General features: G+C 38.4%; 1 protein-coding gene across 2 annotated transcripts in view; it reads left to right on the top strand.

Annotated features, from left to right (window-relative positions):
- LOC138146920 (cytosolic beta-glucosidase-like) overlaps nt 1–24,345 on the top strand; it is a 114,915-nt gene that overhangs the window by 73,981 nt on the left and 16,589 nt on the right. The window lies entirely within an intron of this gene.

The raw sequence follows: 24,345 nt of genomic DNA, 5'->3' as shown, positions 1-24,345 counted from the left end.
AAGACACTTGTAGTGGGTCTACCAAAGATAAGCCTCCGTTCTCATACTTTTACTCAATTACAAAAACAGACAATGCCTTTATCAGCCTATGCAATAATTCATTGAACACTACATGTAAAAGAATAATATCAAAGTAATCACAGACTTTTCTATCTGGGTCCCATTGAATATAAAGATGAGAAGAATGAAGCAACGTTAGGGATAGAGACTGGACCAATTCCCTGATGAGGAAACTCCTCCAGCTAATAATGATCGATACCTTCTTTCTTACTGAGACCTTAGAGAGTTGCCTAGAACACTGAGAAGTTAGATGATTTGTCCAGGATTATGTCAAAACAGGATTTGAACCCAAGGTTTCTGACTCCAAGGCTAGCTCTCTGTCATGTTATATTGTCTCTTTGAAAAATTTATATCATAGGTATATATAAATGTCTTTCTACATTGACAGATATACATATATAATACAAATGTATAAATATACGATATATATAATAGGGATACAGACAAATAAACAGTTTTAAAAGTTATGAATTTATAATATACTTAAAAGCAACCTGTGAATGGTAAAATTCCCAGTTTTGTTTTGTGTATAATCTTTTTCTATTTGGTTTTGTATATGGAATTGCCTATTTTATCTAATGTTATATTCAGAACAAAAAATTAAAAGCAAACAAAACTGTAATAGTCATAAATTATGTAATATGTAACATACGAAAATATGTTCTACATGAATGAAGGCATATATTATATATTACATTGCATTGTATACACACACACACACACACACACACATATATATGTGTGTGTGTGTGTGTGTGTGTGTTTGTGTATATGTATATACTAATCTAGGAAAAAAGGTTCACTACCATCACCACTAGTGAGTTAGTCACCAGATCATGATTTTGTTTTGTTTTGTTTTGGTTGCTCATGAAACTTGTCCATTACAGCTTATGAACCACATGGACTATGCCAGTATGGCTGATATAATGGGTCCTTGAAATAGAAAGTCATCATTTTTATAACTTGAATTGATAGACTGTATTCTATAGTTACAAAGTGCTTTCGCATCCATTATTGACAATAATTCTTTGAGGTGAAAATTATGCCCCTTTTACAGATGAAGAAACTGAGGGTCCAAAATGTCAGATAACTTGCCCAAGGACCCACAGCAAATTAGCATCAGAGGGAAGAGAGGAACCCCATGTCTCCAAACCCCAAGCTCCCTTTCCACTTTCTACTACCTCTTAAGGTGCATAACAATTTTATTTTTATAAACCAAATCATGTTTTGAAATGTGCCGAGGGAGCTGGCTATTTAAAAGGACTCCTGTGGTGCATCTTTTTGTAAAGTCACTCATGATTTATTTTTGTCAATTTAGATTTTTATGTATTGGTTTTGCTTGGGGCTGGGGACACCTGTGATGCCATTGTTTAGCATGGGAAGTTTTCACAAGGGTATTTTCAAGCACAAGGCCTTATTGAAATTCTTCAAGACGATGCCACTGTGGCTGCTGAAGCTGTAGAAGCGACACCGGGCCATCAGCCTGCGGAGCTGTGAGCTATTTTACAGAAGACAAATTCTGCTTCTGTTGTTTGCCAGTCACCCTGGCACATGTTGTCTTCCTTCTGTGGCTGGCTCAAAAGGACAGGCTGAGGAGAAGGAAGCCTCCTAGTAATGGCTTTAATGGTGAGGAGAGAAAGCAATGGTGTCTGATTGTTTGATTGGCACCAGCTAGGGGGTTGGTCATACCTGTCATATATTGTTCTTTATTTTTTTTCACTCCTATGAATTGAGGCAGGAGATGAAGAATTATAAGAGGCCACTGAGTTTATCTAGCCCAATTCATTCATTTTTAAAAATGATGAAACCTAGTACCAGCGAAGTTAAGTGGCATATAGGTAGTATATAGTAAAGTGGAAATTTGAACCCAGGGCCTCTGATTTCAAAGGGCACATCTCTTATCTCTTCAAAGGAGAACATAGTCTCAGTGTACATGCCTTCAACTTTCTTTGTCAAGTTAACAACAAGCATGCCCTAATTAAGCTAGGTACTGTGCTAAACACGGTATACAAAGGCAAAAAAAAATAGTCCCCTTACAATCCAGTGAAGGCAATAACATGTAAACAATTGTATATAAAGAAGATATATACAGAACTAGCATTAAAGAGGACTGGTAAAGCTTCTCATAGAATGTGGAATTTTAGCTGAAACTTGAAGAAAGCCAGAAGGCAGAGACAAGGGAGAAGAGCCTTCCAGGCATGGGAGATAGCCGGTGAAAATCTTGGTATTACAAGATAGTGCCTATGTAAGGAACACAAAGGGAGTCAGTATCACTTGAGCCTTGAGTAATTGTAAAGCAGCGAGTTGTAAGGAGACTGGAAAGGTAGGAAGGGGCCAGGTTATGAAGGACTTAAGAGGCAAATGGGATTTTAATGTTTGATCCTGGAGATAATAGGGAACCACTGGAGTTTATGGAGTAGAGAGAGGGTGGAACATGTGGGACTGAAGGGGAGAGACAGAGACAGAGAGAGGCAGAGAGAGACAGAGAGACAGAGACAGAGAGACAGAGACAGAAAGACAGAGAGGAAGACAGAGAGAGAGAGAGACAGAGACAGAGAGAGAGGTGGAGACAGAGACAGAGAGAGAGACAGAGACAGACAGAAAGACAGACAGACAGAGACAGAGACAGAGAGACCAGAGAGACAGAGAGTGAGAGACTGTGTGTCAAGGATGATGCCTACGTTGCAGGCGTAGGTGAGTGAGAGGATGGTAGCACCTTCAACAATAGTAGGAAAGTTGGGAAATGGGGAGATTTTATGGAAAGACAAGGAATTCAGTTTGGGATGTGTGGAGTTTAAGATGCCTATGGGAGCTGCATCCAGCTGTAGATGTCGGGTGTGATGTGATACTGGAGGTGAGAAGAAGAAGTTAAGCCTGGGTAAGTAGATCTAAGAATCTACCTACAGATGTTAATTGAATCCACAGGAGCTGGTGATCTGACCAAGCCAAATAGTATAGAGGGAGGAGAGAAGGCGGCCCAGGGCAGAGTCTGGGGTGACCCCCGCAGTTCGTGGGGTGTTCTGTATTTAGATCCAGGAAAAGAAATGGAGAAAAAGTGATCAGATCAGAGGAGAACCAGAAAAGAGCAATGCCACAAGAAGCTACAGAGAGGAGGAATGGTGAGTGAGTGTCCAAGGCTTCAGAGAGGTCAAGGCAGATGAGGGCGGAGAACAGCATGTTAGACTTGGCAACTGAGAGATCAGTGGCAAGTTTGGAGAGAGCAGTTTCAATTGAGTTCCCCCACAACCTAATGGAAGTATAAGAAGCACAGTAGACTACCAATAGACACATGTTTAATGTATTAAGTTGTCAGTCAGTCAACAAGTATTTAGTGCTTACTATGCTCCAGGAACTGTGCGAAATGCTGGGAATACAAACAGAAGCTCCCTCAAGGGGCTTACATCCTAATGGAGGAAGACAACACATTAAAAGGGGGCGTGGCGCATGGGGAGATATGTTAGCACTGCACCCTGGACAGGGATGATGACATCTTTGGCTTCCTCCTTAAATTGGAGGTTCCCAACATTTACTAACAGAATTTCTTTCACTAACAATGCCTTCCCTAATTAATTCTAGTATTGCTCAATTAACAAGTACCAGGCACTGTTCTGAGTGCTTGATAAATATTGTCTCACTGGAGATTCATAAGAACTCTAGGAGGTAGGTGTTATACTATTACCCCCATTTTACAGTTGAGGAAACAGTTAAGTGACTTGCCCAAGGTGACAGAGCTAGGAAGTTTTAGAGGCCAGATTTGAGCTAAGGTCTTTTAGGCCCTATGTGCCATCTAGTTGCTTACAAGAAGAGACAATATTTAAATAATGAGTACATACAAATATATGCAGGGTGAACTTTTTGGGTGAGGTCACTAATAGGTGAAAAGTGGGGAAGTCAGGAAAGGTTTAATGTAGATGTTTTCACTTGAGCAGAGTTCTGAATTTCCAAAATTATGAGGGCTTAATTTATGGATCCTTTCAAAAGAAAACAAAATCCATCACATTCACCATGGCATATTAGGAAAATAGCTGTTTACTTGGAGAATAAATTTTGAATATCTTGTAAACACATAAGCATCATACTTGCTCTGATTTTCTCATAATCTCAATTCACTCACCCATACACTGAATATACTCTTGCTATAACAATGTTCCCCTTTCTGTGATAATGCACTTAAAGTTCTCAAGCCTGTTTCCTAAGACACCAATGGAAATTCACAAGTCCTGAGGCTACTTCATTGCTGATGCACACCTTTCCCCACCCCCATAGCCCCAACAGAACTGCAAACACCTGTTTCCCTTTTCAGCTGTCCAGTATATGTCAGGAGACACAGAGGGAATCTTCTGTAAAGGGTAACAACTGTGTCTCTCCCTTCTTAGTCCACAATGTCCCAAAGCCCTGACACTGGGATGCTTTCTTTTGTCATTCCTTATTGAAGGCATGGCCAATATGTATTAATCTCAGGTCAGGAGATGCTTAATTCCTTCCTGGGGTAGAAGAAGGAAGGCATATCATAGGAAGAGAAGAGATATAAACCGGGAAAAGTCCAGGACGGTACATTGGGGGTCTTCTGGAGCAGCAAAATGCAAGAAGCAGAAGATGGTTTGTGAGTAGTTAGAAAAGGAAGTAATGACCATTAAGGTTTTTTTCATCTTATGTCAACCTAAACTCATTTCTTTTTGAGTAGAGTTACTAATATGGTAAATTAAGGAATTATCATAGACCATAGTACATGTGTGCTACGGAAGTCTGACAAAATCTCTCATGATATTTTTGTGGACAAGACAGAGGGAGGTCAACTGAATGATGCTGCAGATAGTGTGATTCAGAACTGAATAAATGAGAAAACCTAATGAGTAACCAAATCATAAAACAAAGTCAACCTGGAAGGAAATTTCTAGAAGATTGCCTTAGGGACCTGACCTTGGCCCTGAGTTACTGGAAATTTTTCATTAACAACACATATGAAATCATGGATAGCTTATTTATCAAATTTATAGATGGTATAATGCTGGTAGGACTAGCTAACACACTGGATGACAGAGCCAGAAGGCTGACAAGCCAAATTAATAATAATAACATTAATAAGATGTAATTTAACAGGGTCAAATGTCAATTCCCACACTTGACTTAAAAAAATCAATTCTAGAGTTATAGAATGGGAAGAAGTATGGTTAAACAATAGTTTCTATGGAAAAGATATAGTGTTTGAATAGTTGTAAGCTCAGTGTGAAACCACAATGTGATGGGGAGCGGGGAAGGCTTGGCCATTGGTCTGACATACCCCAGTTCCCTGAAGCTTCACTCTTGTGCTAGCTACCTCGCTTCCACTGCCAAGTACTGTCTTTTTTTTATGGTCATACCCAGTCTTCTCCTTTAGCTCTGTCCCTTTCGAATTTCTCAGTGTATGGGGGCTGCTTTGTAAGTAAGGGTAGGACTACACAGCACAAAAAGGAGGGATTTGGCCACTATTTAGTAAATTGAGATTGTGTTGATTGAAAAATGGACAATAGAGACCCAAGAAATCTGTTCCAAGGTCTCAATTTTCTTGTATGGCTTCTCCAAATCCTCAATATTCCCCTAATTCCCAGTAGAACTGATTACTCTTTACTTAACTTGTGCTAACAACCTGGCCCAAATAACCTTGCTATGTCTTTGCTTGTGAAGGGAATATGATATTTGGATAAACTCTAAGGAATTTCTCTGTGGATCATTTGGGCTTTCAGCATTGTGCATTCTTGTTGAGTCTTTGCCAGTGGGGTCCCACCAGATTTTCTAGCTCGTAGTTGTTGTATTCTCAAATGACCGTTCCTGTAATGAATTTGTTTTCTTTATCCAACACAACTGTGTTTAGGATAGTACCGGTTCATTTCTGTTATACATACACATATACAAATATGTGTGTATACACACACATATATACATGCATGTATATACATTACATTGCATATATATACAGAAACATACAGGTATAGATTACATATACATGTGTGTCATATACACTTGCATATGTATTGCAATGCGCATATACAAATGCACTGCACATGTATATATATATATGTGTGTGTGTGTGTGTGTGTGTGTGTGTATGTATGTATGTATGTAAATTCATGCATTAGCTGATAGATAAGTTAGAGGAAAGCCCTGTCTGGAGCATATTTTTTTTCATTTCCAATACTCTTATTTATTTCTCATTCTGAATTTAAAAACCAAGAAAAGAACATTTCCATATAGAAAGGAGAACAGAAAAAGAGGATTACACACAAAATCATAAATATTTACTACATACAGCTTGTTTTTCTACAAAGAATTTTAAAAAATGCTTCAACTATCTCTTTTCTTCATTTCTTTTTTATTCTTTCTCCCCCCCCCCCTTTTGGCAACATTAATGTTGGCTTTGGGCGATTATTCTTAAAGATTACCCAGAACTCTTAGCTTCTCAAGAATGTAGCCTAATAATAACATTAAAATGTCATTTATGGCATATGATCTTGGATGTTCATCAGCTGCTGCTCCCAAAGTTCCTGGGCTTGTTTGCCTGTGGATCACAGTTGGTCAACACCTGTTGCTGGAGAGCCCCTTCTTCATAGTGACCAGAGATAGCTTTCCTCAGAGATGGCTGTGGGGCTCAGGCTAGAAGCAGGGCTGGTGTGAGAAATGCTGCTGTTCCCAAAGTTCTTGAGTTCAGGCTCCTGGGCTGTTCTCCCTCATGGTTGAGGTGCCCTGACTTATCTGCACATTCTATCTCCTGTCTTTCCTTCAGAGTATCCTGCACCTTGACTGGTTGTTTTGTGTGATAGGGAACAGTTGATCGGAGGTTGGGAGTGGTGGCTGGAAACTTCTCCACAAGAATTGCTTTCCCTTAAAATGATTATGGGGCCTGGGTTAGAAGCAGGACTTGTTTTCTGGGAGATGCTGCCCCTATTGGTGCCCTTGAATGTATCTGAGAAGTGGTGTGGTGGCCTCATTCTGGGTTCACTCAGAGTCTAGTGTCCCAGGGGCCATTTTCTTGAGAGTACAGTTTCCTTGCCTATAAAATGAGGGAGTTAGACTAAATGGACTCTGAGGTCCTTTCTTGTTCTACACAAATATGGCTGAGTGGCTAGAGCTCTAGACCTAGAGATAGGGAAACCTGAATTAGAATCCAGACTCAGACACTATATGTGATCTGGTAAGTCACTTAGCTTTTGTCCGCCTTGGTTTCCTCACCTATAAAATAAGAATAATAATAGTAACTACTGCATGGGGTTGTTGTGAGGGTAAAATATCACATGTGTAAATTGGAAAACACTTCATAAACCTTAAAGTGCTCAATGCAAGCTGTTATTATAATCTATGAACCACTTGCCTCATAGAATTGTATTGAAAACACTTTTGTAGACCTATAGATATACAAGCTATTATTATGAAGTGATGGCATACATGTCATTTCATTCAACCTCATAGCAACCCTGTAAGATACTTAGTGCTGATATTAGGACCCCCATTCTGTAGATGAGGAAACTGAGGCTCAAAGAAGTCACATGACATACCTGAGGCTATCTAGTTATTAAATGGCCAGGCTGATATTTGAATGTGGGGATTGTTATTTCTCAGCTAGGCCCTCTTTCTGTGTTACCATGCTGACTCTTCAGTGTTTTTTCTGGCTAGCTACCATCAGTGGTATTAAAATGTTTAAAAATTTTTGTGTTCATTAAAAAAAATCCATTGAGTATTTTTATAGAGGAGGGGAAAGTCCATTTGGTGTGAAAACTCGATAGTTTTTTTTCCAAGAAAACCAGAAAAAGGAAATTAAAATCCTAAGTTGGAAGGCATTTATTTATTTATAACTTGAATGAACCTGTCTTGAACATGATAAATGCCATACTTTTTGAAGGTTTGTTATAGAATTGATTTTTTCCTACATGCTACCAGTGGGTTAATTTGATTGGCATAGCAAAATATTTCTATTTGATGTGGGAGATTTAAAAGAAAATGCAGCATTCAGAACTGTGGGTGTAAATTTTATTTGCGCTAATAATGTAGAGGTAACTGCATTTCTGTGCTGTGCTCATGCCCAGCTCCTGTACTACAACATAATTTGATTGGCTGAGTCTCAGACATAGATTTAAATCTTTACACAGCTGGGAATTAGCCAGTCATATCTTATTTACTCCTCATGGAAGAGTCATGGAAAAGATCAAATGAAAGAAGCAAAGTTATTTTTGGATTTATCTTTTATCTTATAATATTGCCCATGACTTGGTATAAATAATGACAATCAATCAACAAGCACTTAAAATAACTCACATTTATATAGCACTTTGAAGTTTACAAAGTGTTTCCATAAATCATCTCATTTGTTCCTCACTATGACCGTATAAGGTAGACACTATGATTATCTTCATTTTACACATGAAGAAACTAAGCTTCAGAGATGTCAAATGACCTTCGCAGGCTTCCATAGCAGTTAAGTGTCTGAGGTGGGATCCAGACCCAGGTTTTTCTTGTCTTCAAATCCAGTGTTCCATCCACTATTGCCATGATGCTTCTCAAATGGATGATAAATCATAAATATGGAAATTGACTTTGCCATAGTTAATAGAACCACAAAGCCAAATTCTCTAGACTCAGCTACAAATGCTATGACTTTGGGCTTCTGCCCAATTCCAGACCAATTTTTTTTTTCATTAAACTTTTGATTATGATAGCTTCATAAGTCAGTGTGACATAGTGTGGATAGAATTCTGGGGCTTGAAGTAAGGGATGACCTATGATACCATCTATGTGATTCTGGAAAAGTTATTTAACATTCATATGTTTCAGGAAGCAATCTAAGATTGTTTTTTAAATTTGTTTTTACTTAGTTATAGGTGATTTGAAATCTGTGCTATCTATTTGAAATCTGTGTATGGGGAGTTTACACAGTAAGAACTCCCTATGCTGATAAAATCATCTATCCTTTGTGTGGAAGAACCTCAAAAAATATGCTTTCTCTGTGACTTGAGAAAAGTATAAAAAGGTTGTAACTTTTATATTTCATTTATTTAGCCAGTATTTATTAATTTACTACTATGGGCATTGCACATTGGTGGACCCTAGAAGAGATGTAATGATGAATAAGTCCCTGTCCCTCCCTTGAAGTCTAGTAAGTGTGATAGGACACAGTCAAATACCAAAGATTACAATATGAAATACCAAAGTACCAAAGACTTAGAAGACATAAACTGTCCAATTAAATCAGAAGTAAGCTCATTTCTAGCTGGGAGAAGCAAGGAAGGCGTCATGGAAGAAGTGGATTTTTTGCTTTGGTTTTGTTTTTTGATATGTGTGCGGTTGTATGCATGCTTGCCTGTCTTAAAAAAAAATAGGAGCCTGTGGAGAATTTAAAGAGATTGGAATTGTTTAACCATAAGAAGGAGTTGAGGCATCTTTGGAAAACTAGAAGCATCTTACTAATGTACCAATGATCACGTTGGTCCCAACTCTTTGAGGTCAAGTATTTTACATTTTACTCCTCCCCTATGGTTCTCCAATACTCTTGAGGCAGATTGGGTGGAGAGTCCCTCAATGGTGGCATTAGCCCAGTTGTCAGGTGGTCCCCAGAAACTCAGTCTCATTTCATTACTGACAGTCAGATTAGTTTGCAAACCAGAATATTCACTTCATAAGGCACACTAGCACATATATGAACAGCTTAGCTAAGTTTCTTTAGAACATAGTCCTAGTCCCAAATTCAAAACCCTCCTGGAGATGGAGGCCTAGGCATTCTGGCTTCTTCAGGTTTTCCTGCCAGGTTGACTGGTGGCTTTCTTTCCCAGTTAGCTGGTGGTCTCATCCTGCCTGGAATCCTGACTCAAATTCCAGGTTGGTGGCCAGCACTGAAACTAAGTAGGGCAAATAAGACAAATGCTCCCAGCCCATTTCCCAGGTTTCCTTGGTTCAGGTCATGGTGCCTATGTTAGGGGTGAACTGTTATCTTCATCCCTAGAGGAAATAGAGAGACAGTCTCAATTTGAACAGTCTTAAAGATATAGCCACGCCTGACTATGTAAATGGTCAAAGAAGGCTACTCTCACCCAGTTCATAGCTGGGAACAGAGAGGCACAGTATCTAAATGTTGTGTGATCTCAGCATGAGCAGGCAAGTCCCCCCTTATAATGATGTGCATTCTTGTTGGCTTTAAAAAGGAATGACAGTTACAAGTCTCATGACCACTGACATCAAGGGGCTTATAACATCTGCAGTGGGTATACTCAAAAGAATTTGTAAAAACTCAAAAGTTTTGCTGACCTTACAATACAGTCTCATGAAAGCCTGACCTTAAGCTGTATTCTGTAAATAAGACCTCAAACAACTAGCACAGTTTAAGACTAGAGAAAACATACAACACAGGGGAACACAATATATGTGAATTTGACCTTCTAGGAAAGCAAGCTAAGTAATTGGGGGTTCCCTAGAGCTGTGCTATTCTGCCATAATGAGGCCACATATGGTTCTCTCATTACCCTTCTTTCTGAAAAAGAGACCAACCATGATAGTGTAATGGTCTAAGTTGTACATGACCCCAGATGTCCAAACATTCTGCACTTTTATGTATGGTTTACAGGCAGTCCCTTAGAGAGAAAGAGAGATTGGAACCCTCATACTGAGTTATTATTAGTAGCTAATAGCTGCTGGGCTTCCTGTTACATCCACAAATTCCTCCACCTCCCTAATTAGATTATCATTGGCACTACATTGATTCCTATCAATTAAAATCTATTTGTTGAGTATCTACAGTATATGTGCAAGGCACTGTGTTTGCTAAACACAAAGGAAGACAAAATACCATGTTGTCCTCCAGAAACTTACAGTCAAATAGTAGAGGTGAAGTGTTTTGGACCAGGCATACTTCAATCCAATGTGGTGATTCAGGTTTGTTACTGGAATGGAATGGAACACTCATGGACCATAAATGCAATATAAATAAAATGTGTTCATTATACAACTAGGAGAATAAAATTTACTCACATCAGACATTACTCTTGGTCTTCATCCCATTCTTCAGGGATGCAATGTTAGCTCAGAAAGATATCCCTCAAGGAAGTAGAAATTCCTCTTAAACATTGGGGGAAAAACCCTTCTTCCTTCCCTCTATCCCTAGAGGCTGGTCTTTTTCTGCAACAAGGAAGCCTTTGGATCATCCAAATGTCAAAGACAGTTTGTTCCCCTTAAAGGGAAACTAGTTCAGCCTACAGAAAAAAACAAACTCCAATCTTGCCATATGAGGCATAAATAAATATATGAAAAAAATTAAGCAAAGAATGGTAGAGAAGAGAATTGAAAGTAAATAGTGAATAATAAGTAAATAAGTATAATAAATTAAAAGAGAAAGGAATGGTAAGTAAATAATAATATATCAAATGTTGTGATCAGAGAAGGGAGAGACTATGGTCAGGAATGGTCTGTAAAGGCTTCATGGAGGTTTGTAACCAGGTAACTTTCAAGTTTTTTCCCCCATGGTGACAGGTTGGCATTTATAGGACATTTATACTACTGGTCCCTTACTATCACTTTCATGTAAACAGCATTGAGTATATTATTAAAATGAAGCTTTATCTGATACCAGGTATAATACCTGCAAATGGAAAAATTTTCAAATCATATTTGTGGTTTGGTATAACTAGTAGTGACGTAACCTCAGTACCAGCTTTAAACAGCAGCAGAGTACATGAGGAGGTCTCTGTTCTCTTTCTGGTTATAATTGAAGCCCTAGGGCTGTCCTTACACAGCAGGGAATATAAATTAATCGAGAGAGCAAACATCATTTGCTCTCATATCAGAGCTGACATAGGTATCTTTTGCTGTTAGGTTTGCTTCGTCTAAAATATAGATCCTGTCTTCTTGTCGCAGTGGGGTCCCCTGACCCTTTTGGCCTTAGCTTTATTCTCTAAACTTACCCTCTGCCTTCCCCATACCTATATGGCACATACCTGACCCTCCTTGTCATAGATGGCATCTCTAGGCTAAAGCTCTGGCTGCTTAGATCTTTATCATATGTCTAAACCTTCAAGTCTTGTATGCCTCTTCAAAGCTTTGCCTCTTGCTTCCTTGACTACTAAAACTAGGATTTTTTTAACCTGTGGACTCTTATAAAGCAAAAAACAGGAAAGACACACTCAGATGATATGGACAGGAAGGACAGCGATTTGGAAACCAATAAATTTGGTTCTTATAGTGCCTATCTGCATATATAACTGACTGCTGAGTCCTGAATCCTTCAGTAACCCCCTCCACCTCTAACCTGTCATCACCTACATGATGCTGGGATCCATTTGGTCATTCCCTTTGTTGGATACTTCAGAGTCCCCCCCACCCTCCTTTGCTTTTGAAAATTGAGGGCCCTGCATATTTTCTCTCTACTCTATAGCAAGAAGTAGTAATGCTCTCACTAATCCTCTTCACATTCAGTTTTACTTATGGAAAGCCCACTTTAATTCTTTCCTGTCTAATCTGCTTAATCTTAAGAAAGCTAAGTGTGAGCACCCATTGGAAGGTTATAATAGGGAAGAAAGATTAAGAGCCTCTAGAAAAAAAAAGATTCTTTACTTGAATAAAGCTTTTCCAGGACTTCAGTTTTATTAACATAGCCATTGTTTATAAATTATTGTGATAAAAACCAGGATGACATTATTTTCTTATAGAGCAAGGGCCAGCTTTATTCTAATACTAGTCACCTCTGTTAGTCCTAGATGGCTAGATCTGAATGTCTTATGGTAGTTATGCTTTTTCTCAATCTTATTTATCTCAGAGAAGATCTTAAGCACTGTGAGGCTTCTATACAATAATAACTTTTGCTGTAACCCAGTGACCTTTTCCTTAGGTAATAGGAAGGAGATGAAACTCATAATATTGTAATAATAATAAGAATAACATAATCATCTATTAAAGAATGACTCAGTTATATAGTTGTGTCAATTCCCTATAGATTTTGGATTTCAGATTTTCATTAATTATTTAGTTTAAAAAATTGCTATCTGGGGGTGGCTAGGTGGTGCAGTGAATAGAGCACTGGCCCTGGAGTCAGGAGAACCTGAGTTCAAATCTGGCCTCAGACACTTAACACAAAAACTAGCCCTGTGACCTTGGGCAAGTCACTTAACCCCAAATTGCCCTCCCCCCCAAAAAAAGCAAAAAAAAAAATTGCTATCTGCACCTTTCCGTCTGATTGTAGCCACCTTGATTTTATTTTGTGCAAAAAACTTCTTAATTTTGTGTAATTCAAATGGTTGATTTTGTATGGGTATGTATATGTGTGTGTAACATGTTCTTTCCCTTTTATTTTGGTTATGACTCCCCCCAACCTTTTTACAGTTATGAAAGATATAACCTCCGATGCTTATCTAATTTTTAAATAGCATAGCACTTTATTTTTAGATTGCTTTTCTTTTTGGAGTTTGCTGTGATATAAAATATGGATCTAAGCCTATTTTTTTTTTAACAGTCTGCTTTCCTTTTTCCTCAGCAGTTTTTTTTTTTGCACAAAAGTCTTTTTTCTCTAGTCTATGTCCCTGGGTTGTGGGTGTGACTACATGGGGCAATGGCAAGAGGATTGGATTTGAAGTTAGAGGATCTGAATTTTGAATCCTACCTTTGCCATTAATTTCCTGTCTTTCCATTGGGCCAATCATTTAACTTCTCTGGACCTTGCTTACCCAATGAAGGAGCTGGATTAGATAACTTCTCAAGATGCTTCCGGCTTTAAATCTTTGGTTTCATGATTCAGTTCTAGTCCTCAATGTGCTTCTTTTCCCGGCTCACTTTTCTAGCCCATTCTAGCGATCTTCTTTTCTATTCTATCCGTCATCAGACAATTCTGATAATGACTACGAGAGTGATTCAGTTTGAGATACTAAGCAAGCCTTTCTACTTCCTACTCGGAATAACCCTTGAGCTAGGCTCCAATTCTTAAGTTTCTGTTGTATTTTCTATTTGCATGTCAAAGACTGCCCAACTCAGACTTTCAAAGACAATTTAGAAGTGGCCAAATCTGTTAAAGAGCTGTTTCCCCCTATAGTATAGTCAACTTATGGTTGTATGTGATTGGTCCTTCATTCTTGAAGAGGACCATGATATCAGGAAGTTGATGCCATGACTTGTAAATGAATTGGATTTAAATGAGGGAGGGTTGTGCAAAGTCACCAGCCTCACTTTTTCCTCCAGAGCCATCTGGAGCCAGTGTCAAGATATAGATCAGGACAACTGGAGATGTCCCACAATGCCGTGGGAGACTTTAGTCGTTTTAAGCTAAGGTCTTTTCAATTTCTCATTTTGACTGAGGCAATACCCATTTACTGATTAGGGCTGTTTAAGAAGTCAGCTAAGGGGTGACCCCTTTAATAATTAAAAAAAAATGAATGGGAGGGGAAGACCCTAAGGGTTTCTGGCCAAAAGAGAAATAATTACTATTTATATTCACTCTGCCATTAGGGCCCAAATAATAACCATTAATGTGTGTCTGAGTTTAGATGAATGTCAAATGACTCTTGGTATAAGTCACTTGTCTTTCATTTTCAGTTTGTCACATTCCAATATATTTTAAAAATTCTGGTTGCTGATGAGTAGTCTTGTGATTCTGACTGGTTTGTTGGTGCATGAGGGCATCCTGGCTGCTTTCAATGTTTTTTTATCTTTGGCCTAGGTGCTTTGGAGCTTGGCAATTCCGTTTCTGGCTGAGTTAAACTGGGAGGCCTCTCTGGTAGTGGCCTCTGGATTCTACTAATCTTTACTTCTCCTTCTGGTTCCAATGCCTTTGGGCAATTTTCTTATATGATTTTCATAAAACCCAATTTATTGCTCTGCTTTGAGTGGCTTCGTAACTAAATGCTGAGTCCCTAACCCCTACTTGTCATCATTAATATGAAATGGGTACCTTATTTGTCATTTTTTTCTGGACCATTACACTTTTCTTTCCTCTGCTCTATCTCTCCTACTTTTTGTTTCATTATTTTTGTTTGTTTTTTGGAAGATTATTATATTGGAATGGAATGATTGCATCTGGAATGATTCTTTAGTTCTCTCCTTGGACACTTTTTTCCCCTCAGGTCAACTTTTATTTTTAATTTTAGAGACCTCCTATATACTTTTAATTTTATAATCTCTTTATTTGCTCTAATATTTCTTATTTCATAATCAATTTTTGAGACCGATTTTCTTTATTTTTCAGGATTTCTATACCTTTAAGGTTTTTTTTTCCTCCTTTTGTTCTTTACTAGTTTAAGAATATTATTAAGAGTTCTCATTTCACTCCATATCTCTTCCTGTATTTCTTTTATGAAGCCTTCCAAACATGCTCTGATTTCTTGTGGCCATTCTATTCTCTCTTTTTTTTTTTTTTGTGGGGAGGAGGTAGGGTGTTATTTGTAGATATTGAAGAATTATTTTCTGTAGGTGGAGATTTCTCTTGGTATCCCCTTACTGTATAGACTTTCTTCATTTTATTAGGAGGCTTTTTTTTTTAAAGCAATTGGGGTTAAGTAACTTGCTCAAGGTTACATGGCCAGGTGTTTCTGGGTGGGTGCTAAGTGTCTGAGCCCGGATTTGATCCAAGGTCATCCCGACTCTGGGGCTGGTGCTCTTACTCACTGTGCTACCTGGCCACCCCTGAGGCTTTTGTTTTGCTTGTTAATATTTTTAGCCTTTGTTTTTCCTCCTCCATGGAATTTCATTATAGAGATTTCTTTCCTTTTACTCTTAGTTATTTTAAAAAGTATATCTAGCCAATTTCTATATGCTTCAAGGCAATGAGGCAGAGCAGGACTCATTCCCCAACATTTTCCTTAGCCATATTTCTGGAAGGCCAATGTTTCATTTTTCCCAAAAAGTTTCATATTTTTCCATTATATTTGAATTTGTTGTTTGTCACTCACTATGCTGAAAATATAGGACATTAAGGATGAAAACATTGCTTTGTTTTGTCCTAAGTAATTAACACTTTGAGGTAGAACATTTAGGCTGCTGTTCATTCCTTCTCTGTAAACCTCAAGATATATTCTTTATTGCAGGTCCTGGTCATATCCCTTTGGTACCTCAACTTGAAAGAAAGCTTTATAGCAAGGGGGTTGTAGTTTTTAATACAGGCTGGGTCAAATATCACTGGCTCAGGCCCAGTAAGAAGAGAACATATCTCTGGGGTTCCATTTACTATTTTCTTCATTTCTCACAGTATGCCTATGACATGGCAGTATTATGAGCTAAACTTGTAGAAGCTGATTGGATTTGGGAGACACTTCTATAGCAGATCAATTACACAGCATCATCTAAAAGGATAAATCAGTTAAAAGTTAGGACTTCTTTGGCAACAACTATGGAGCATAAATAAACAGCCTCCCCACAAAAATCTTTAACTATATCTAGTATGCATACCTGGTTAGATTTATTTATTCCCCCCACCACCATGTTTTTGATCCATGTCACATTCCTTGTACTATCGTGGGCTGTTCCACAAAGATAAATAACAGTAATAAATATCAGTAATAGTTGGACTGCTTCTGGAATGAGCTAGAGAGACAGAATTTAATATCCAGAGCTAGCTGCTTACTCACATAAAGGAAGTTAACTTTTGCAAAGCACTCAGTCCCAATTAGCACACAAAAGAAGATAATTTACTAAATAGACTCTGAGTAATTGGCCAATGGTATATGGGTGAGTAGTTTTCTCCAGAGACCAGTTTCCCATTGGACAGTCAGGCCTGCAGTTGTTTATACTGTTCTAGTAATATCACAGGACATTAATGCTGCTTTAAAATGATTCACTCTTTAGCAAACTGGGCTAATGGAGCTTGGCCCTTGGTTCTAGGAGGTAAACACAACAAATATGCCCTGGGTAGTTTCTGTACATTTATATGATGGGAGTGAGAGGCTGCCCCTCTCTACACATGGGCCATTGCTGAGACATCAGCAGTGAGCCTATGTCCTTTCCCCAAGTGTGTAGCTACTAAAGGAATTCTCAGTCAACCACAGAGCTGTAACTAGATATTTCTATACCTGAGGCAACCACAACAAACTGAGCCCAAGACAAGTAACAAAGTCATTACCATTATTTTTTTGAAGGAGGAGGTTGATGGTGGGAGATGGGGACCCCAGGACATCTTAAGGTCTCTGCTGGGAAAATTGTTATCCTGCAGCCATAGATAGAGGGGCATTAGATTGCTTCCTATTTAAACCCTCAGTACGTGGTTATTAAAAATAATTAGTTATTTCTTTATACCTGGAATCAAAGAAAAAATAATCTAATTACTGGAGGTGGGATTAGATTCTTGATTCTTATAACAAATAGGAGAAGGAGTTTAAAGAGGGATTGAGGTCAAATTCCTTGCTTCCCTCCCAACCTACCCTCCCCACTCACCAATTCCTCAAAGTATCACATTAGAACTAGAATGAACTTAGGGATAAAATCTATTATAATTCCTTGGTTTCTATAGGGCAGGAAACCTAGACCCTATAGAGGGCATGTGCTTGGCCCAAGAACACAGAGAAAGACTTATTCAATTCTCAGTGTAATCAAGGTTGAGGTAAAGTGATCATCTGATGGAGACCAAATCGCATAGATTTTCAGAGCTGGAAGACACCTTGTTCAACCTCCTTGTTTTACAGAGGTGGAAAAAGAGATCGAAAATTAGTGTCAAAATAAGGACTAGAACCTAAGTTCTCCAAATTCCAAGAACCATACATTGTTGAAATATGGCTTCCCTTAGGGAATATCTACAATATTGAACCTGGTTTCATAAATTAAGACAAAGCTAATCAAGGAGGAAATCCTCTTGGTCTTTCCAGGTAGACCATGGCCCTAAACTTACCACCATCCCATTCCCAACACTCCCATAAAAGTTTAAATAAAAGCTTTGAGAGAAAGAAAAATTCTGGATATGGAGGAGGCAGAGACATTCTGAAGACAAAATTAAAACAGAAGAGAGAAATGAAACAAATATATGACACAAAATTCTATACTCAAATGACAGACAACTAAGTTAAAGTTGGGAATCCAACTCAATCTAGTCTTATCTGTTCAACGTCAGATATTCTGAGACAGACATATAACTGTGGAAGAAAACATGCCTGGCCATTGCTGTCTCATAATGAAATGACATCAAAATTGTTGCTGGTCCCAGGTAATTCACATGACACTCTTTCTATTATACTTTCTTTTTTTTCCAAGTATCATTCAATAATCCTTCCCTCCCTGTCTCCAAAATGCTCTTTATGTCTTTTTTTAAATGTAGGTTTAAATTTTAATGACTTATAACATAAAAATACAACATTCTACGTAGGAAGTATAAATACATATCTCTATACAAAGTTGTACTCACAATGTGTTTACATTTTAGGAGGAAGAGACAAGTACATAAAAGGATATCTATGTAGCACAATATACATATATATGTATATACAAAGTAGTTAAAGACATGGTAGCTTGGGAGGAAGGGTAGGAGCAGTTGAGGGGCTCAGGAAAGGCTTCTTGCAGAAGTTGATGCCCACGGTGCATCTTAAAGGAAGAGGTGTCCTCTATGAGGCAAAGAATAGTGGAGGCTGGGCATGGAAGATGGTTAGTACAAAGGCAAAGAAATGAGGAGATCATGTGTTACATGAGAAGGCCAGCTTAGCTCTATTGCCAAGTACAGGAAGGGAACTGGTGTCCAGGCTGGAGACAGAGGAGTTGGAGGCAACCAGAAGCCATCGGAGTTGACTGAGTAGGGGAACTACATGGTCAACTCTATGCATAAGGAAAATTACTGTGGTAGCTAAGCCTAGAATAGACAATTGGGAGAGATCTGTGAAAGACCTGATCTTTACATCTTTAGACATTTTCTGTAAGAATTATCTTTTCCCAAGACTAACCTTAGGTCAAGTCTCTAGGCCTTCTCTATAAGGAGTATTTGGAGAAAATGTTATTGAAGGTTCTTTCAAGAACTGTGATACTATGAGTCTAACCATACCAGCAACCCTAATACCACCAACTCTAAAGTCCAATTTATCTGTAACCATAGTACAGATGGGACTTTATGTTATATGTTTACATAGCTCTACCATTTCTTCTCATATGTCTTTTTTCCTGCCTTATCTGCTTTACTTGATGAGGAAACCTAGAGCACAGGGTCTTTGTATTCTTCTTCAGTAAGTGGCAAGTTCATTGTCCTACAGAGAGTGAGGTCCTGAGACTTGATGTTTCTTGATTTCCTGACTGGGGATTTTTTCCACACTTGCTTGAATTTAAGGCCTCAGAGTTGAAACTAAGCTAAATCTCTCAGCTTACCATCTGTGAGTTTTATTTGGGGTAGTAAAGGTAGTGTCTGTTAAAAAAAATCAGAGCTTCGTCAACCTGCACCATTGACTTTAGGAATTTCCCTTTTATTTCTATCTCTATATGCAGCCATGATGACTGGTAATTTTATTACACCTTTGACATCAGAAGTTTCCCCTGATAATTGATTTGCTGAATTAGCTGACTCTGATCAGGCATGTTGAAATGTAATGTATGTACAAGAGCCCTAAATGAATGTGGTTGTCCATCCTGTTGATGAACAAATATCCACTTAAATCAACTGATATTAATTTTCTGTACAGTTGATTTCTGCCTTTTCAATGTTGTGTGATTAAATTCTTTTTTTTCCCCTTGGCATAATGAAGGATTCTGGATGTAATAATGTTCTCATTCCCAAAGTTTAAGAGACATATTTCATGGCCCTCACTCTGAGGTCCATAAGGAGTTTTATTTTCTGAATAAATATTGATTGCAGCTTACAAAATACTGCAAACCCCAATAATTAAAAAGAATGAGTTCAGTCATTGGTGGGCAGCACATGGGCACAGTATAAAAGAAGACAAATTCTTTAGGAGCCTGCGATTTAATAATTGTGCTGGGTTTTGAAGCTTATTAAAGCTGTGCAGGTGCTATGTTTCATCACAGAGTGGTGAACCTTTGAAAGATATGCATAATAAACAGAGTTTGAAATATGTTTTTATACTGAGCCATATGGTCCTGTCTGGGGCTTTCCTGCATCTTTGGGTCAGTTCATTGTTGAAAGATGGGCTTGCAAGGACCCACCTCTCTGAGCTGCTGTCAGTGCCCTATCAGAACTAATACACTTTTGCATTATTATTTATTTTATGTGGCTCTCTGAAATGGACTCAGCCTTGCACGGTAGCTGAAATGTGCTGAGCAAAGTTTCTTCCCTGAACAGCTTGTGGCCACATCACCAAGTGATGACCTTCTTCGTCCTTAAAAAAGTGGGAAAGTGAGACTTTGAAATTAGGACCATCCAGACAGTCTGGATTAGATGTCCCCATCTGGGCTCAAACTGGGTTCTACCATCTGAACCATATCTGCTGAATCAAACTAGCATTCTCAAAGGGAAGTATACTTTCTCTATTTTTTCTCCACCTTCTGTCATCCAGTTTCCTAATGCTCTGGACTTAGAGAACCACACTGCTATATGCAAGAAGTCACTTAAATACTTTTTTAGGGTGGTAGTGAGTAAAAAAAAAAACCCACTTTTTCCCCCCTTCTATAGCTTTGACATGAAGTAGCACTGACTTTGGAATGCTTTTGATAAACTGGAGAGTGTCCAGAGGAGGAGAACCAGGATGCCAAAGAGCCCTGGGTTCATGCTATATGAGGAAAGAACTGTTTAAATGAAGAAGACTTTGGAGGGTGATGCTGGGGAGATGGAGCTAGATATCCATTTGAAGACTCTGTGTGTGTGTGTGTGTGTGTGTGTGTGTGTGTGTGTGTGTGTGTGTGTGTGTGTGTGTGTGATTAGACTTGTTCTATTTGGCCTGAGAGGGCAGAATCCCAGAGAATGTGTTTTAAAGAGACGAAGTCCCAATAGAGACATCCAAAAGCATAGACTGGAGGCAATAGGTTCCTCATCATTGGAGATTTTCAAGCAGATCACTTGTTTGATAGTTTGGAGTGATTATATTTTTGGGAATGAGTTTAACTGGATGGCTGCTGACATTCTTTTCAACTTGAAATACTATCATCCTACGTTTTTAAAAATGCATGAATTTAATTCATTTAACCTCTTTTTGAAAATATATATGTAGAAGGGAAAAGAAAAAAAAACATATATTATGTACCAAGCATTGTGCTAAGCACTTTATTGAGATTATCTCATTTGATCTTCACAAAACCCTGTTAAAAATATATGCTATTGTTACCCCCGTTTTATAGATGAGGAAACTGAGCTAGATTGAGCCAAACTGACTTAACTAGTTGGTGAGTATCTGAGGCTGGATTTGTATTCAGGTCTTCATGACTCCAGTGTCAACACTCTACCCATTTTACCACTTAGATGCCTATATAAAAAATGACTATCCATAATGAATATAGTACTCAGACACATAACTACTTAGTCCCTACTTCACTGAATCTTACAGTGGAGTTCAGATGAGAGAGAACCATAAAATAATGGGTTAAATAATGGTAAGAAAATACTGATGTTTGTTTAATATGAAGGGGAATCCATTTGAGTGAGATGCATGCACAATTTCCTTTTACTTAGTTTGAGAAGATTTCTTTGGAAAAATGAACTGTGGGATAAGTCTTGAAAGATAGAAATGATAAAACTTGACCAAGGAGAGAGATTAGCTGACTTTCAAGGCAGTATTTAATAAACTGCAACTCTAAAAAGTTCAGTTTTTCTCACAAACCTGCCTTTCATATAAAGAGAAAGCGTTTTTTTTTAAAGCATTTATGATTTGCCAAGCATTGTGCTAAGTGGAGGGATATAAATACAAAAATTGAAGACATTTTATGTCCTCAAGAAGCTTAAATATGAATGTGGGAGTCAATTTACAAAAGGAAATGGTAGATAGGAAGGGATATAAAGTTGCAAGTATGGTGAATTGGTCTGTAGGAAAGGAGATTGACACACCTCATTCAGATATAATGACAAAGCAAAGTTCACTGCTCCAGAATTAGGGGTGGATTGTGGGGAGGGAAAGAGGAAGGGTACCTGAATAATTGGTGTAGCTGTGGAGGAGAAAGTGGAAGAATCAGGAGTGAAATGAAGTATGGCAAGTACTTTTCCTGAAATAGTGGTCCAGGAAATGTATTCTAATCAGGAGAATGAGATCCCCAAGTGGAAGTTTATTCAGGGTGGGAAAGCTGCTAGAAAGTTGTAAAGCCACACATGAGCAGGTTTCCAGAGAACTGCTGCTGTGAACAGCTTTCAAGGTTCTGATTACATAGTATAGTGAGCTCTCTATTTATTCAATAACAAATAAGAGCAAAACATTCATAGAAAATCAAAATATAGCATTCACAATGTTACAACATATCACAGAAAATCAAAATACAGCATTCACTATGTTACATCTCAACAACTTATCACTAAAATGTCCACATAATTTTCACCAAAGTGGTCACATAGTTTTAAAGTACAATCATTTAGTCAATCACAATGTACAAAAGTCAAAGTTCTCCACTCCTAGGTCACAATAAATCATAATCTTCTCAGTCAGTACACAGTATCCAAGTAAAGTCTTCTTTCAGCTTGACTCAAGGCTAACTCTCAGCTTCCATGGTTTCTCTTCCATGGTCCCAGCTCCAACTGTCACCTGGGTTCAAATGCAGGCAGCTCCTAGTTCCTTGTTCAGCTCCTTGTCCAGTTCTTTGTCCAGTTCCCATTCCAGATTGAAGTTCATAGCGTCCAGTCTACCTCAAGTCCTTCACAGTTTCTGTTTCTGGGAAGACAAAGCTTGACAGAGCCACAGTAATATTCATGCACATTGCTGGCACCATCATCAATTCACTATCTGCCTGTGAAATCATCTCAGACTCACCAACTAGGTCTGAGAACTCAACAAAAATCATCAACATAGAAATCAACACAGACCCACAAACAAGATCCAAGAGGTCAGCACAAATCATCAGTAAAGTTCAAGTCCCAGGACCTCTAAAACCCTCCTGCAGGACTTCTGTAAACAGAACACCAGAAAATCCTGTTTCAGGGCTTCCAGTAAGGTCCCAGGGCTTCTGTACAAAGTATCACAAAACAAACATCAACACAGACAGAACAGATGAACAGAGTGCCAGGATACCACAAGTTTTCTCCTTCTTAACTCTGCCACCACAAAAGTCCTCTTCTCAATCCTGCCATCTCTAGCCTGGGCTTCTCCTTATATATGGTCATTAGCTCCTCCCCTTCCTGTTGCAGGAGTTCATGAGTTCTAGGGTTCACAAGTTGTGGGGTTCACATGTTCTTTTTCTTAACAGACTTGATACAAGGCTCAAAAGAAACTTGAACTGAAAAAAGGTGTTAATTCAATAGGTGAAACAAGGTGTGAACTACTTCTGTCCTTGCCATTACAAAAGTTAAGCTATAAAAGAATGTAGTCTTAACGATTATTCATTATTGCAGTGTCAATTTTCACTACTTTCAAAACCACAGAAACCAGCACCACACTCTCCTCAGAAGGTATGATTAGGTGACTGATCCCAGGAGATCACCATTTGGGGTCCTACTTATCTTCCTGAGTTCTGTTTTGAAGTATCTATGATTGGTAGGATTATTTCTGTGATCTTATAAGACAATATGCTGGTGACCTTTAACTCAAAAATTGGCTTCTGTGTCTCTCAATTATTACAATTTTGAAAGTTCCTGCCTCACTCCAAGGAACTAGTTTACATAACAAAAGAATCTATCTCTTTGAGTTCCTATGTCAAATTAGAAACTCTGTAAAGCATATAAACCATATTTAATTCTTCCACTCAAGAAGTTTATGATCTAAACGTCTCTACCTTTTTATCCTACTCTGAAAATGTAGGCAGGAGACTTTATATAGTAGCAACACCAAAGAAATGGAACACATCTCCAGGATCTGAGAAAATGTCACACAAATTTTAATCCCCATTCATTGTTAAGCAGTACTCCCAAGTATGAAATGTTCTTGACCATGACACCCAAAGGTCACTATCATTAATGATTATTTTGCATAACTGGCAAATTTGACCTGCTGCTGACCTTACTTCCATGAAGCACAGAGCCCCAGCCCCAGATGTTACACTCTTCCCAGTTTCTCCTAACTCCTTAGTCTCTTTACATACAGACTTCTTGTGCTGACTCTATGCCCTCTGAAAACTGCTGTGAAGCCAGATAAAAAGTGGAGAAAAATAATAATTTCACTCAGTGACTTACCAATCATGAAGAAGAAGACAAATTTCCCTGCTTAGAAAATGGCCAGAGTACTTTCTCCTATTGAGAAATCCCCAAGTTGCTATGGGGGAAAAATCTTGAGTGAAACAAAGACTTTTCCATTAAGAACC

This window comes from Petaurus breviceps, unplaced genomic scaffold, assembly GCF_028583685.1.
Source record: "Petaurus breviceps papuanus isolate PSGF00001 unplaced genomic scaffold, PetGlider_PUasm1.0 140, whole genome shotgun sequence".
NCBI classification, from domain to species: domain Eukaryota; kingdom Metazoa; phylum Chordata; class Mammalia; order Diprotodontia; family Petauridae; genus Petaurus; species Petaurus breviceps.
The sequence above is the reverse complement of the archived record's forward strand: the minus strand, read 5'-3'. Positions and strand labels throughout refer to the sequence as shown.